This window comes from Lissotriton vulgaris, chromosome 10 (genome assembly GCF_964263255.1).
Source record: "Lissotriton vulgaris chromosome 10, aLisVul1.2, whole genome shotgun sequence".
Classification (NCBI taxonomy): domain Eukaryota; kingdom Metazoa; phylum Chordata; class Amphibia; order Caudata; family Salamandridae; genus Lissotriton; species Lissotriton vulgaris.
In genome coordinates, this window is record NC_141698.1 from 190,329,692 (window position 1) to 190,339,125 (window position 9,434).

At 50.9% G+C, this 9,434-nt stretch overlaps 1 protein-coding gene across 1 annotated transcript in view; it reads right to left on the minus strand.

Moving 5' to 3' along the window:
- The window catches only part of TMC5 (transmembrane channel like 5), a 757,208-nt gene extending 748,166 nt beyond the window's left edge, over positions 1 to 9,042 (minus strand). Inside the window, exon 1 of the mRNA XM_086940869.1 lies at positions 8,771 to 9,042. The gene's annotated coding sequence lies outside the window, so the exon portion shown is untranslated. The remainder of the gene's footprint in view (positions 1 to 8,770) is intronic.
- Between the last annotated feature and the right edge of the window lie 392 nt (positions 9,043 to 9,434).

Sequence of the window (9,434 nt, forward strand, 5' to 3'; positions counted from 1 at the left end):
ACATGGCGACTGCAACCTGACACCTTGGATGACTTGCTTTTCAGGGAGGCCCTAGGGGAGCGAATAGAGCGCTACTTTGAGGAGAATAGTGGCTCCGCCTCTACTAGGGCGGTGGAGTGGGACGCATTTAAGGTGGTGGTCAGGGGGCACTGTATTGGGAGCGCTGCAGGGGCTCGTAGGACTTTGCTGGATGATCTTGAGAAGACGGAGAAACGGCTGAGGGAGAAAGAGAGGGAACGCCCGAATCACCCAGAGTTACAGGAGGGGCTTAGTGGTGCCAGGGAAGCACTAGCGGTAGAATTGGAACGACTGCGTATCTTTGACCATAAAGCGTATATGACTAAGGCGCATGCGGAAGGTGATAAGGCGGGGTCGATGCTGGCGTGGCTTGCCAACCCGATCAGACGGGGCAGGCCGATCATGGCGATTCAGACGGTGGGGGAGGAGCTATGCCACACCCAAGCCGGGATTCTGGATAGGTTCAGGGCGTATTACGAATGTTTGTACGAGAGCGGAGAGACGGGCGGGGTGGATGAGCTGGGCACCTTTTTAGAAGGCTTACAGCTTCCGCAATTGGAGGAATCGGAGGCAGAGGAGTTGGGTCGGCCCATTACGGTCGGGGAGATAGGGAGCGCAGTGAAGCAGATGGCTAGGAATAAGACTCCGGGGCTTGACGGTCTCCCGATCGAGTTTTATAGTAAATATTTGGAATACCTAGCTCCGCAACTGCATTTGGTTTATAATGAAGCGCAATCGCGTGGTCGGCTCCCGAGCTCAATGTGTGAGGCCCTCATGATCCCATTGTTAAAACCTGGCAGGGAGGGCACTGCCTTACCCTCCTACCGTCCGTTGTCCATGCTTACGACGGACTACAAGATCCTGAGTAAAATCCTGGCGAATAGACTACTGGCCCACATGACCGGTTTGGTTCACAAGGATCAGTGCGGCTTTATCCCTACCCATAACACTACCCACAATATCCGCAGGCTTACAAGATTGATGGGGGCCGACTGGTCGGACGCCACCACTCCGTTTGTGCTCTCCATAAACATCGAGAAGGCCTTTGATAGTCTTGAGTGGGATTATCTGTACGAGGTGATGCGGCGTTTCGGGCTGGGAGATGGGTACATCAACTGGACCAAAGTCCTGTATACGGAAGCCGTAGCTAGAGTCAGGGTTGGATCCCTGATCTCGAAGCAGTACCCCGTGCGACGAGGCACCAGGCAAGGGTGCTCCCTCTCTCCCCTCCTGTTTGCTTTGGCAATGGAACCCTTTGCAGTGGAGGCCAGATCGGGCCGCCACTATGCAGGACTGATGTACAGGGACAGGCCACATCTCATTTCGCTGTACGCGGATGACCTACTGATGTTCCTGGCTTTTGCGGAAGCGGATCTACTGGGAGCGAGACGTCTGTTGGAGCGGTTTGGGCGACTGTCGGGCCTGAAGGTCAATTGGCCCAAATCCTGTCTATTCCCTCTGAAACACAGAGAGCCGTGCCCTCTCACGGCGCAGGAACTCCGGTGGGAACCGCATTATCTACACTATCTTGGCGTTTACGTCTACCATACCCCGACGGATATGCTGGATGGTAATATTAACCGTTGCATTACCGCCCTGAGAGGAAGTATGGATTTTTGGTCCACTCTTCCACTGTCACTGGCTGGTCGGATCTCCCTACTTAAGACGGTGGCTCTGCCCAGGCTGTTGTACTACTTTAGGACGCTCCCGGTATGGATCCCGGGCTCTGTTTTCCAACGCCTGAGGTCACTGACCATAGCGTTTCTTTGGGGCACAGGTAGGCGACGAATCGCGCTGGACACCCTCTTGCGGCCCAAGGATGAGGGAGGCATGGCGGTGCCTGATTTTGAAGGCTATTATCTGGCGGCTCAGTTGCAGGCTTTCACCCAGGAGGTCGCTAGAGTATATAGAGTCCCGGAACATGCTAGAGATGAGGGCACCCCGCGGCATGTGCTGGCATATATCACACTACATCAGAAACTCTTGGTTAGGGACCTGACAGTGGAGGAACAGACATTTCGACTCTGCTGGAATCGAGCGCGCAAACGAGCGGGGGTCCGCCTTATGTATGCTCCCGAAATTCCGCTGGGGATGGTTACAGCCCTTCCTCATGGAGGGGACTGGTCGCGTTTACTGGGTTGGGAAGAAGCTGGGGTCCAAATGCTGGGCGACTTGTACGAGGATGGGGTGCTGCTCCCGTTTCAGGACCTGCAGGAGCGGTTCAACCTCCCACGAGGCGACTACTTGTTGCATGCGGCGGTAACGGGCGCTATGCAGGACCACTGGGGGAGAGGGGTTGCAGGAAACGGTGATCTCCATGGCGTGCCAATATACGATGATGACAGCCGGGACATTTAAGGCGGTAACCTGTCTCTACTCCAGAATGTTGCGGGAAGCTCTGCAGCCGCTCGCGGCTTTGAAGGCTAAGTGGGAGTTGGACCTCCAAATGGAGATCCCTGATGCGACTTGGGGTCAGCTGCTGCGACGGGCACGGAAAAGCTCGAGAAACGCCAGGTTCCAGCTAATACATTTCTACATTATTCATCGAGCATACCTTACACCTGGGAAAATACGGCAATACTTTGGGGTGGAACAAGCGGCCTGTCCCAGATGTAACACAGTTGGGGCGGAGTTGGGTCACATGTTGTGGGACTGCCCTGCATTGGGGGATTACTGGCAGGAGATTGGGAGGGCTCTGAACAATGCAACGGATCGTGACATACAGTACAGCAAGGCAGTGGGGGTTCTACACTGGTTTCCGCACACGTCCAAGATTAAAAATACCAGTCGGTTTATCGATTTGGGGCTGATCCTAGCAAAGCGGGAAATCACGAGGAATTGGAAGTCGAAAGCCGGGCCCACATATAAGCGATGGTATGGTGAATGTTTGCGGTGGGCAGCGTGTGAAAGCACTTTGAGGTACCAGATGGCTTGGAGAACGAATGATGAGAAGGCTATGGAGAGGGCGACAGCATGGGAAGTGATGGTACAGGCGCTCCGAGACGATGTTGATGAGGGGGATGAGGAGATGGAGGAGTCAAGGGCAGCTAACCCCGCTAACACACCCGGGGACACACCTTAGCGAATGTATAAGGCCTTCCTTCAACACACCAGACTTCACTCTAACTGGGATTTTGCACAGCGCGGCCACAGGGGGGGGGGGGGGGGGGGGGGGGAGTTCGAAACTGTTGGGGCGTTGGAGGGGGGGTGTTTGATAGGGGTGGGGGAGGGGCGAAAATTACAAAAGCAACCCACTTTTTCTTGCTAATGAGACGTCGGCCGTTGAATTATGCAGCAAGGTTTGACCTAAGCGTTAAGGCGGAACGGTCTTCTTATTGGGGACATGCCAATCATGATGGGGAAGGAAAATCAATACTGTGTCATCTTGCCATGCTTTATATTTACACTGTGCATTTAATGTCTGTACATTTATTTTGGTGCTGCAATAAAAACGATGTTACAAAAAAAAAAAAAAAAAAAAAAATCAACCTTGTAGACTAAGCAATACTCCTAAAGCACTGAGCAGGTGGCCTGCAACAGCAACCAACCACTTAGAAAACTAGGCAGCAACCTTCTACGCTGAACGAGACCTCTCAGGCACTTAGCAGGGCCCTGCCACAGCAGCCAACCACTTAAAAAACTAAGTAGCATCCTTCTACGCTGATCAATACCCCTGAAGCACTGCACAGGCACCCTGCCACAGCAACCAACAGCTTAGAAAACTAAGCAGCCATTTTCAACAATGAGCAGCACTCCTGAAGCACATAGCAGGCACCCTGCCAATGCAAACCAGCAGCTTAAAAAACTAGGCATCAGCCTTGTAGACTGAGCAACACCCTGAATCACTGAGCAGGTGCCTTGCCAATGCAACCAACCACTTAGAAAACTAAGCAGCATCCTTCTACACTGAGCAACACCCTTAAAGCACTGAGCAGTCGCCCTCCCACAGCAACCAACCACTTAGAAAACTGAGCAGCATCCTTCTACGCTGAGCAACACCACTAAAGCATGGAGCAGGTGCACTCCCACAGCAATCAATCACTTAGAAAACTAAGCAGCATCCTTCTACGCTGTGCAACACCCCTAAAGCAGTAATCAAGCACCCTGCCACAGCAACCAACCACTTAGAAAACTAAGTAACATCCTTCTACGCTGAGCAATACCCCTGAAGTACTGATCAGGCACCCGTCCACAGCAACCAGAAGCTTAGGAAACTAAGCAGTATCCTTCTAAGCCGAGCAATACCCCTGAAACACTGAGCAGACACTCTGCCACAGCAACCAACAGCTTAGAAAACTCAGCAGCAATTTTCTACACTGAGCAACACCACTGAAGCACTGAGCAGGCACCCTGCCACAACAACCAGCAGCTTAGAACACTAACCAGCAACCTTGACACTGAATAGCACCCCATGTTCAATTAGTATCACCCGACACAGAAGTTAGGAAAACTAAGCAGCACCTTTCTACATTGAGCTGCACACCTGAAGCACTGAGCAGGCGCCCTGCCACCACAACCAGCAGCGAGAACACTAACCAGCAACCTTGACACTGAATAGCACCCCATGTGCAATAAGTATCTCCCGACACAGAAGTTAGGAAAACTAAGCAGCACCTTTCTCCATTGAGCTACACACCTGAAGCACTGAGCAGGCCCCCTGCCACAGAAACCAGCAGCAAAACAAAATAAGCAGAAACCATGTCACTGAAAAGCACCTCAAAGTCAATGAGCAGCACCCCGGCACAGCAGTCGGGAAAACTAAGCAGCACGCTACTACAATGAGCAGCACCCTTGAATCACTGATCAGGCACCCGTCCACAGCAACCAGCAGCTTAGAAAACTAAGCAGCATCCTTCTACGCTGGGCAATACCCCTGAAACACTGAGCAGGCACCCTGCCAAAGCAACGAACAGCTTAGAAAACTAAGCAGCAACCTTGACACTGAACAGCACCCCATGTCCAATAAGCACCACCCGACACAGAAGTTGGGAAAACTAAGCAGCACCTTTCTATATTGAGCTACACACCTGACGCACTGAGCAGGCACTCTGCCACAGAAAACAGCAGCAAAAAAATAAAATAAGCAGGTACCATGGCACTGAAAAGCACCCCAGATGCAATGAGCAGCACTCAGGCACAGCAGTCGGGAAAACTAAGCAGCATCCTATTACAATGAGTAGCACCCTTGAAGCAATGATCATGCACCCGTCCACAGCAACCAGCAGCTTAGAAAACTAAGCAGCAATTATCTACACTGAGCAACACCACTGAAACACTGAGAAGGCACCCTGCCACAGCAACCAGCAGCTTAGAACACTAGCAGCAACCTTGACACTGAATAGCACCCCATGTGCAATAAGTATCTCCCAACACAGAAGTTAGGAAAACTAAGCAGCACCTTTCTACATTGAGCTACACACCTGAAGCACTGAGCAGGCCCCCTGCCACAGAAACCAGCAGCAAAACAAAATAAGCAGAAACTATGGCACTGAAAAGCACCTCAAAGTCAATGAACAGCACCCGGCACAGCAGTCAGGAAAACTAAGCAGAACGCTACTACAATGAGCAGCACCCTTGAAGCATTGATCAGGCACCCGTTCACAGCAACCAGCAGCCTAGAAAACTACGCAGCAACCTTCTACACTAAGCAACAACCATGAAGCCCTGAGCAGGCACCCTGTCACAGCAACCAGCAGCCTAGAAAACTAAGCAGCAACCTTCTACACTGAGCAGCACCCACGAAGCACTGAGCAAGCACCCTGCCACAGCAACCAGCAGCTTAGAAAACTAAGCAGCAATTATCTACACTGAGCAACACCACTGAAGCACTGAGCAGGCACCCTGCCACAGAAACCAGCAGCAAAACAAAATAAGCAGAAACCATGGCACTGAAAAGCACCTCAAAGTCAATGAACAGCACCCCGGCACAGCAGTCGGGAAAACTAAGCAGCACGCTACTACAATGAGCAGCACCCTTAAAAGCATTGATCAGGCACCCGTCCACCGCAACCAGCAGCTTAGAAAACTAAGCAGCATCCTTCTACCCTGGGCAATACCCCTGAAACACTGAGCAGGCACCCTGCCAAAGCAACCAACAGCTTAGAAAACTAAGCAGCAACCTTGACACTGAACAGCACCCTATGTGCAATAAGCATCACCCGACACTGAAGTTAGGAACACTAAGTAGCGCCTTTCTACATTGAGCTACACACCTGAAGCACTGAGCAGGCACCCTGCCAAGGAAACCAGCTGTAAAAAAAAAATAAGCAGAAACCATGGCATTGAAAAGCACCCCAGATGCAATGAGCAGCACACCGGCACAGCAGTCGGGAAAACTAAGTAGCACCCTATTACAATGAGTAGCACCCTTGAAGCACTGATCAGGCACCCGTCCACAGCAACCAGCAGCTTAGAAAACTAAGCGACAACCTTATACACTGAGCAACACCCACGAAGCACTGAGCAGGCACCCTGCCACAGCAACCAGCAGCTTAGAAAACTAAGCAGCAATGTTCTACACTGAGCAACACCACTGAAGCACTGAACATGCACCCTGCCAGAGCAACCAGCAGCTAAGTAAACTAAACAGCAACTCAAGAGTTTGATCAACATCCCAAGCGCAAAGAGCAGAACCCCGGCAAAATAAACATCAGTTAAGAAAACTAAGCAGGGCCATAGCAGGTTGATCAAGAGCCCGGAAGGACTGAGCAGCACCCTGACACAGTAAACACCAGGCATGAAACCGAGCAACACCATGATACTGAGATGGGCTATTTTATTTGCAAACAATGCAAATAAGATGAGTTCTGTCTAAAGGCATTTCGCTAAATAAATACAGCTGTGGAAGGGAAAATAGAAGGTAATCTCTAAATACATTATGATATTTATTGGTCTCATAAAGTAAAAAATAGCAGCCTTGAAACTTCAAGGCGCCCTTCTTGCCCTCTGCGGAGACCTAATATGTTCCTTGCACCTGTGACATACGGAATTTCTGAAAACATAGTCTGCACTAACGAGGCCCGCCGTTCAGAGGCAGTTTTCTGGTCTAGAGTCCAACATCGATTTGCATTTCCTTATTAGCTCCAGGGTCCAAAGTTTATGAAATGCCATCAGTTTCCTTTTCGAAAGGAATTCAGAATAGACAGTGTTAAAAGGCAATTGCTAGGTCGTGTGTCATACCGCAATGTTTCCAATAAAATTGGGGAAAGTATAGCTGGATTGCAGCTGAATTAATGTGGCATTTCTAAAATGAAAACATTTCATAGTTAATGTGTTAATGCAAAGGTAACCAAAGAGCTACCAAACACAGGAACATGGAACATCGGAAAGGGACCATATCGTCCAAAATAGCAGCGAATGTGAACAGATTCCTGGAGATACAAACAAATCTCAAACCACTGACCGCCCCAACCGTCCACTTCGTATCTCCCGACCCCGGAGACAAAAATCCTCACATTCCTAGTCAGAGAAAGGAAACCCCCGAAATACCGCCTAACATCTTTACCTTTAGAGAGAGAGAGGGGGCGCTAGACAACCCTGAGGAGAAGGACAGACTCCTGGTGAGAAGAGAAAAGACCTCAACCCCTTAGGCCTTGATAAGTCTGGAACTTAACAAGGTCCAAAATCAACGCCCTCACCCCATGCCTATCGCTTAGAAAGGGGTGAGGATGGAGAGCCCCGGAATAACATGTTTCTGGGGAGAACAGGAAGATTAACCTCTTTCTCCCCTCCTTCCCCACACACATTCAAATGAGTGTGGCTGCATGGTATAAGAAGCAATTAGACACGTATTTCTGTGGAGAAGACAGGAGACAGGAGTCCCTCTGGGGAAAAGGTTCCCTTTCAAGTGTAGAAAGCTGAATAAATGGCGGAGGAGAGGATGCAGAGATGCCTCAGACACAGTCTGATTACATCCTCAGAAGGAGAGTGCAGACTCCCCCCCCCCCCCCCAAAAAAAAGAGGGTGCTGAGTGGGCGCCCCATAGAAAGCATGCACAACATGGCCCAGAGAAAGGGTGAGCACAGCCACAAAACAGCGTATAACAGGACTAGGAGGATGCTCAGACCCTTCCACGTCACCAGCATGGACTATCCTTAGATAGGACACACGGGCGCGCACAATGAGGACAGTAAGGGGCCATGACGAGACCATGCACTGACCCCTGGAGAGGGCACAGTGACCTAAATAAAGAAACGCAGTGTCTCTGTGGAAACAGGAGACGGAGAACTCCACGCCCTCAGAAATAAAACACAGGAGACCTCGGGTCGATTATTATTCAGGGAGAGTATCTATTGTATATTGTATTTATATAGCGCTTACTACTCCTGGCGAGGCGTTGAGGCGCTTTTGTGGAGAATAAGAGGTGACAGCGCGGATCTCAGGAGAGACTCCCGCGCGCACCTGTGGTGAATATAAGAAGAATATAAAGAAACCCAATCCAGAGAGAAAGGCTGGTCTGTACCTCTGAATAGCGTGGGGTCCGGTGCGTGGATCTCCGGAGTGGGGGCGAGGGGAGTACAACGCTTGAAATTTGGGCCGGTCGAAGAGCCCTAAAATACCCGCGTCCCCCCAGAGATTAGAAGTGAGTGAGGGCAAGAACTGACTAGAACGAGCGGAAGAACGGTAGGTGCCGCGCTCCGTTCCCGCCTAGCCGTCTGCCTCCTCGAAGGCACTGCCCTGAGCCCTCACCGGGCAGCCGGGCTCCCCTGAGCCCCTCAGAGCCGCCGCACGGCCCGCCCACCCCGAGGCTCACCTGCCGCCGCTGCCTCCCGCGCCGCAAGCCTGGTAACTCCGGGAGACGCGGACACTGGATCCTGCAGGAGGGCGCCGCGGAGCGCAGGTGTCGCTGTGCGAGGCGCCTGTCCCGGAATCCCTTCCTGGAGCTGCTGGGGCAGCGGTGACGTTACCCTCGCAGCAGCGCCCTCAGCCGAGGGGCCATAAAGCGGAGCTGCCTGCCCCTACTGCGCCACAGAGCAGGGATCATCGACTAGGAACACAACACAGGAACATCCTTACAAGCCTAACGACTCCTGTAGCCCGCCAGTTAAACCATTTGACTATTTTTTCAAAACGCTTCCGTTATGGAGTAACTTTGCAGTTTGGACCTCAACTTTGGAGTTGAATTATTCTTATTTTTTCAAATGGTATTTTTATTTAACAAACAAAATATTTATTTTTTGAGGTGCGCAGAATTATGCTTATTTTTCCAAATTGTATTTTTATTTAAGAAACAAAATATGTATTATTTGAGGTGCGCATGTGCTGTGACTGATTCCAGTAACGGACCATTTGTAACTAGTCGACTGGAATTTACACTGGGGCTTGAACGACTTGTCTAGAAGGAGTGGCCACCACCATAATTAGCAGAGGAATGGATCGTTTTGTAGCATTTGTTTAGCGCCTTTTACCTAATTGTG